At 45.3% G+C, this 7,155-nt stretch overlaps 1 long non-coding RNA gene across 2 annotated transcripts in view; it reads left to right on the plus strand.

Annotated features, from left to right (window-relative positions):
• LOC103690969 (uncharacterized) overlaps positions 1–6,810 on the plus strand; it is a 47,715-nt gene extending 40,905 nt beyond the window's left edge. For both annotated transcript variants that reach the window (XR_015649252.1, XR_015649254.1), the window contains exon 4: positions 5,220–6,810. This is a non-coding gene — a long non-coding RNA (uncharacterized LOC103690969). The remainder of the gene's footprint in view (positions 1–5,219) is intronic.
• Positions 6,811–7,155: the final 345 nt, after the last annotated feature.

The raw sequence follows: 7,155 nt of genomic DNA on the forward strand, positions 1-7,155 counted from the left end.
TGTGTTTGTGTGTGTGCATGTGTGAGTGTGTGTGTGTGTGTGTGTGTGTATACACATATGTGCATGCGTGTGTACGTACACACATATGAAGTTTTCAATTTTAAGTATTGGAAAGCACGCTATAGTTTTGAAGCCTACGGTAGCACTGCACTGATTAAGCCACAGACAACATGCGTGTGGGCCACAGGCTGGTGACAGCATTCCCCTCCCTCTGTCTCTGCCAAGCCCAGCCTTCAGTGGTGTTCCTCACCAGCCTCTTGGATAGGCTGTCTCATACCTTTGACACTCATGTGAGTAAATTAATGGATGCCTAGGTTCTAGAACTTTCTTACGTTAAGATGCTTTCCTCTCTTTTTTGAGTGTGAGCAGTGGTCCTAGCCTGGAGGGAAGGTGAGGGAACAGACCCTTTGCCTCCTGAGACCCTTCTCATTTAAGCCAGATGTCCACAAAACAAGTGGACAAGTCTTGTTTGGGGGAAAAAAGAGTTCCTTAAGCTCCTTTATTTCATGCTGGCCCTGAAAGCTAATACAGAAACGAGCAACGTAATTCTAGACTGAGGCCTGGATTTTTTTTTTTTTTTTTTTGGTTCTTTTTTTCGGAGCTGGGGACCGAACCCAGGGCCTTGCGCTTCCTAGGTAAGCGCTCTACCACTGAGCTAAATCCCCAGCCCCAAGGCCTGGATATTTTAAGCTAGAGCCATGGAGGGTCACTGAGATCCTTCCTTGCTACCCAAGGGAGGGGATGTTAAGCTTGGGGCCAGTTTTACTGAAGAAGAGACCCATCAGTGCCACCCTCTCTAAGAGGTCAGGCTGAGACCTAAGTGGGATAAACATTGTCCACCAGACACCAGACAGAACTGGTCATTCCCCCTAAACCTAACACTCTGAGTCATCCGGGCAAGATGACTTGAGAATAGATTAAATTATAAACCCATAATCTCAGTACACCACTTTTTAATGGGTTCAACATATTAGAAATACTTGAGGTTAAAATTCTTCAAGTGGCTTTTTAAAGATTCTGTTAGTTTGAAACCTGATGGTTCGTGTTTTAGCTGTAGGAGAGTCAGACAGCCTTTTCTGAGCTCTGCAGCTCTCTTGAAATTCTCTCAAGTCCGCAGTGGGCCACCCACTACCAAGGGGAGGAGCCAAGAGTGTGCGTTAACCACTGTTACAGAACACTTTCTTCCCAATTACATGTAACTTTATACCATGCAGCCAATTTCTCTCTACCCTCAGCTCCAACCTGCCCTTCTTCACCTATGGTAAACATTATCCTACCCTTCACTCCTGCGAGATCAGCTTTTTAAACTTCCATATATGAGTGAGACCATGTGATAACTTTCCCAATGTATCCCATTTATTTCATTTGAAATAAGAGCTAGAATAACCCATATTTCTGCAAAGGACCGGATTTCTTTATTAGGACTAGTAAGTACTCTATTCTACATATAAGGCACATGTATGTGAACATGCATATTCATCTATCAATGAACACATAGGCTGATTCTGTATAGTAGATTTTAAATATAGTATTTGTTAAATATTAATAGTATGTCACTGTTAATAGATAAATGTGAGTAATTAAGAAGTCAATACTTCTTTGAGAATATCATACACGCATACAATGTGTCTTGATGGTATTCGCACTCTGTCCCTCCCACTCTTTTTTTAATCAACTGAGTCTGCCTTTGTGTTGCCCGTATGTGCATGGGCATGGGGCTGTCCACTGGAGCACGGCTGACCTGACAGAGGCCACGACCTTAAAGAAAACTTATTCTTTTCTCCTCCCTCAACCATCACCTGTCAGAAGCTCATCGGCTAGGGCTCATGATCCCTTCCCCCATTCTTGCTGGAGTGCTGGCTTGGCTTGATTTGATGCAGGTCTTCAGCAGGCAGTGACAGATGGTGGGTGTTCATGCATGCAGCTGTCCCGTCAGGTACAGAGGCACTTTAGCTCAGGTCTTCCCCAACCTCTGCCCTGTATGATCTTTCCGCCCCCTCTTCCAAAATCTTCCATCAGCCTCACATATAGATGTCCTGAACTTGGTTGAACACTTTGAGTGGTTAGTAAGGAAACTCACTAACTGCTATCTGGTGCCCAAAAGAACTTCTCCAATGAGGTCTGAGAGCTAACTAATCTGTGCTGACCTATAGGTCTAGAGATATGAATTTAGAGGGCTGTTTAATACTACAACTGTCTAGTAAAACAAAGATAGTAGGTTTATTCCTGAAACCTATCAACCCATAGCCATGGATTCTTGACTAGATTTATAGTATTACCTCTTGTGCTGAGGACCTTAAATCCAATCAGGAGGCAGTTGGTTATGTGTATAGCATGTGTGCTATTATTGCATACATGGGCATATTTTGCCACAGTGGTCATTATTGTAGCTCACAAGGTTCACCACTGGATAAGGCTCCTGTCTTTTCTTTCCCATTAGGCTTCCTAGTATTCTGGTATTATAAAAACTAGCCAACATCAACTTGGTTTCTCCATGTCCTGTGACCCGAGTCTTTGGTGCCTACTTAGCAGATTTTTTAAGTAATATAAATAGCTTATTTCCCCCTTAGCGGGCACTAGAGGAAGGATTGAAAGAGTTGAAGGGGCTTGCAACCCCATAAAAACAACAATGCCAACCAACCAGAGCTTCCAGGGACTAAACCACTACCCAAAGACTATACATGGACTGACCCAGGGCTCCAACTGCATATGTAGCAGAGAATAGCCTAGTAAGGGCACCAGTGGAAAGGAAAGCCCTTGGTCTTGCCAAGGTTGGACTCCCAGTGCAGGGGAATATGGGGGAGGGAACTAAGGGGGATGTATAGGGTGAATACCCATATGGGGGATGTGGAGGGGAGGGAATGGACAGAAAACCGGGAAGGGAAATAACCTTTGAAATGTAAGTAAAGAAATATATAATAAAAATTTAAAAAACAAACAAAATAGCTTATTTCCTGAATCTAAATTAATATTTGTACTTTTGAATCTAATTTAAAACTTTAAGATATTCTTTTCCTTAAACTGAACCATGCCAAAAAACTGATTCCTTCTTGCCCTTGAAAAGAAAGAATGACATTTAAGGAAAATGTGAAACATGTATTTTCCTACCAGTAATAGAGGGAAAAATAAGATAATAAAAATCCTAACACAATAAGCCAATTCAGGAAAATCTAAAAATAGCTAAATTTATCACCTAAACATAGAGAAGAGCTCAAGCTCCAGAAGTGCGTCTGATTCCCCGGCTCGCTTTCTTCCAGTGTCTGGAGCATCCCTAGGGGCCAGCTGAACTACAGGGATTAAAAAGGCTTCCAGGAAATGCCATTGGTGGCCCATTCAGGGCCACCCTCATCCTGATGCAGAGATCGTGCTTGGAGCTCTGGACAAAGGATGGACCTGGTGTTCACCTGCTGTCCCAGGAGACGACTTGTCTCCTATAGAGACGCCATCTTTCTTTTTCTCACAAGGCAGATGAAGGCGTCTTGAGCCTTCTGTTGCTGTCTATGTGGTGGCTTTGTTAGACAAAACCTTTCAAGATATGGAAAACCTGTCAGAAATGTCCCTGAGCTATCCATTATTTGGGTACTGATTTATTCATGAATGCAAAGAGAAACTAAGACAGGATTACAGGATGAATCCAAATCTTTCCCGCTACGTACACCCACCTCCACCCCATACTGTTTGTCCATGTGCAAGCCTGTTTCTTGTCTTGATGGTTCCATACCACAGCTCCAACATCAACTAACAATTCTTTCTGGCAATTCTCTGTCTCCACTTCCTGTTCTCCTGGGTTGAGTCTGCCTTCGAACTCCTTCACCACCCCAAAGTCAAGATCCAGAGACTCTGCATAGTCCCAACACTGCACAGGCTCTCCTGGGTTCCATCTTCCTTCCCTCCCCCATCACTTTGCCCCTGTTCTTTCCCATGGGGAAAACTGGCTGCTCATCATGTAGTCTCCTGAGGAAGATTTATTTCTCCTTTCTGTCAGAACACCTCTCATTCTTCCTATTCAGTTTGGTTTTGGTGTGCATTCTTGGCTTCATGGCCTGTAGACACATATTTCCTCCACCTAGGACCAGCTCCCAGACACAGACCAAAGTCAGCTCTTTGGAGACCCACTGCCAAGAAAGGGCAACTGGACAGGTTCTGTTCAGTCCATCTATGTGTGCGCTGCCCCAAATGAGCTCAGCCACATTCCGGAAGGCCCTCACTCTGTAGAACCTTCAAGGCTCACCTTCCCAACCTCTTCCCATGAACACATTCTTCAGAACAAGAATGTTCAGGTATACGAATCCTAACCTGGAGGGAGAACAATCCTGGTAAGGACCAGTTTCTACTAAAGGAACATCTCGTCTGAAACACTCCAAGGGGGTCATTCTCTCACAACAGTGAGTGGGCAGTCCCTCCAGGACGAAAGCATGTATAGAAGATATTCTAATGTCTATCCTGTAAGACAAGAAAGATCCTTTGAGGCTTCACAGTGTCTGACTTTCCAACTTCCACATACTGAAGGCCAGGTTACCACCATAGCCCCCGTATGCGGAAGCTTCAAAGGAGGGTTGGGTTTTGCACACCATGTGTTTGTAGAGATAGAACAACAGTATTGTCAAAATACTTAAGTTATCCTTACATCTTCCAAACTTTAGGTGGTGTGTTCACCCACTGCCCCAGGAATGTAGCAGTGGTTATGCACATGGCTGGCTGGGTAACTAGGTAACCAGGTAGCCAAGGGACCACCATCATCGTCACCATACCATGAAAGCAAAACCAATGGTAGGAGCATGGCGCATGGGTTTCCTGTGAGTTTTCCTCGATGAAATGCCTAACACCTCCACATGGAGCCACTCCCAAGAAAGGAGCAAATCTCACACGATAAACCAAGGGTTTGGGGCCGCTGGGCCCAAGCCTATTCCTATTTCCCATCATCCAGAACTAAAGAGTCCTCTAATGGTGACAGTGTGATGTGTGTCACCTTTCTTAGGGACAAACTGGGAAGTCGAGGGAGTCGGATTCTTCCTTGAGATTTACATGGTGGAAAAGCCCCTGTCCTCTGGGGGGGTGTGTCAGGGCAGGGGTGTCTTCAGTGACATTCTTACTAGTGATGAGTAGAAAATAAATGTTCTAGCTTCGAGTTGGTCTGTGAAAAGTGAAAGGATGCCCGCTGAAGACACTGCCAAGAGCGCAGTCTACACTTCAAAGAACTCTTTTCTTTTTTTTTTCAGGCAGTGGAGACGTGAAATCCCAGACTCTCAGTTCTTCTTCAGTTCCAAATTGTCAAGTTGCTGATGGTGCAGTCTCTCCTAGAGTTTGTTTGGGGAAGCAGCAGACGGATGAAAAGGAGAAACTGTATTTTACTTAAATGAGCTCCCTCCATTCGTGCAGCATGTGATTAGGCGGCTGTGTTAGGACCAGAATCATTTTACATTCCTGAAGGGTGACACTCTGGGACTTGGTCTCCGACCTGGTAATAGCCTGGACCAAAGACTGGGAAAAAGAATTCCAAAATAAGAGAAAGTCGGCGGAGGGTGGGAAGACAGGCAAGCCAGTGCTGTGGGGACACTTGGCTGGCCTTGCTTAGCCACAGGACTCCAGAAGGGAAAGGATGAGGCCGTTCCATGCAGCAGCCCTTCTCCATGGCTCTACTTGATACAAGCCAGGTGTCCCATGCAAAGAACATCAGGAACTGTCCCAGGCACCTTCTACCCAGTCTTGAACTTCCTCTCTTTGTATTAACCCAGAACTTTCTGTCACATGGTCATGTGACATGTCTTTCTTCCACAAGAGCAAAGCAAGTATGGGGAAAACAGATATGAACAATCCCACCTTAAAGAGAAGGGGATCCCTTGGTGTCACCAGCTGCTAGGGAGGGGGCAGGAGGACTTCACAGCAGAATTAGCATCTAATTGGGATGCTGAAGGGTGACTCGAGTTTGCTAGTGGGTTAGGACAGAACACATTTCCAGCAGAATGGGAATCAGCCACTATGCATGGATTCATTCCCAAGTAGATTTTATTTTATCCCTAAGTTTCAACTCTGAGCCTGCCCTCGAGTACTTCCAGTCCAGTGAGGACTACCTTGAAGGCATCCTACATGAATAGTAAGTGGATGGTTTGGGGAAGGTCATGGACCAGTGGACACTCCACAGCTTCCTTGGGAGCAAGAGGCCAGGCTGAAATAAATGTCAAGGAGACAAGGAGGGCACAACTCAAGAGAGTCGCTGCAGACGCAGGAGATATTAGACAAAAGTTCGAGAAAATGCTCCCTGTAGGTGGTAGGGGTGACGTGCACAAGAAGGAGAGGGGAGTAAGACAGAAGTTACCCCTTGGGATGTCAGGAAGCAGAGAGAAGACTCTAGTGGGAACTAAACTCAGCTATAACCCGTTGAGTCCGCCCTCAGAAACTCTTCCTCCAGGGAAGCCCCACCTCCTGGATGCTACAGCTTTTTCCAACAGGGCCACCAGCTGGAGACCAAGTGTTGAAATACATGAACCTTGTAGGCCATGTTCACATTCTAACTGTAATAAGAACCAGTAAGGATTTCATTCTGAAGACCAAGAACGTTGGTTTTTATAATGAGTGTGTCTGGCTAGAAGGATGTCCTAGTGCCTAAGAACAACGGTTGCTCTTTCCAGGGATCTAGACTCCTTTCCCAGCACCCACATGGCAACTTAGAGCCACCGGTAACTGTAGTTCCCAGGGATCTGACGCCCTCTTCTGGCCTCCAAAGGTACCAGGCGCACATGTGGGGCACATACATACATGCAACAAAGCACTCATAAGCATCAAATAAGGCTAAATAAATCTTTAGAAATCAAACTGGCATGTTTTATTCTTCAATTACATAAATATACCCGTAGAGTGAACAAAACTCAGAGAATGTGAAAAGCATAGTTACAATGGCTAACTAAGATGTAATAAATATTAGATGTACACTTTCAGTTTTATTTGCTTAAACATGGTGTGAGCGTGTGGAATCTTTTTCTGTTGTAGACTCTGTGGTTGAGGGCCGAGATAGAACGCAGGGTGAGGTCTTCCTGAGCATCCGGGTGAGACGGGAAGTCCCACCTGGAAAGAAAGAGAGATGGAACCAAGTGGAACTCAAGTAGAGGCTTCTCCACAAGGTCACCTGGCGGTCACGGTTTGTCTGGCGGTCTGCTA

This window comes from Rattus norvegicus, chromosome 1, assembly GCF_021556685.1.
Source record: "Rattus norvegicus strain SHRSP/BbbUtx chromosome 1, alternate assembly SHRSP_T2T, whole genome shotgun sequence".
NCBI classification, from domain to species: domain Eukaryota; kingdom Metazoa; phylum Chordata; class Mammalia; order Rodentia; family Muridae; genus Rattus; species Rattus norvegicus.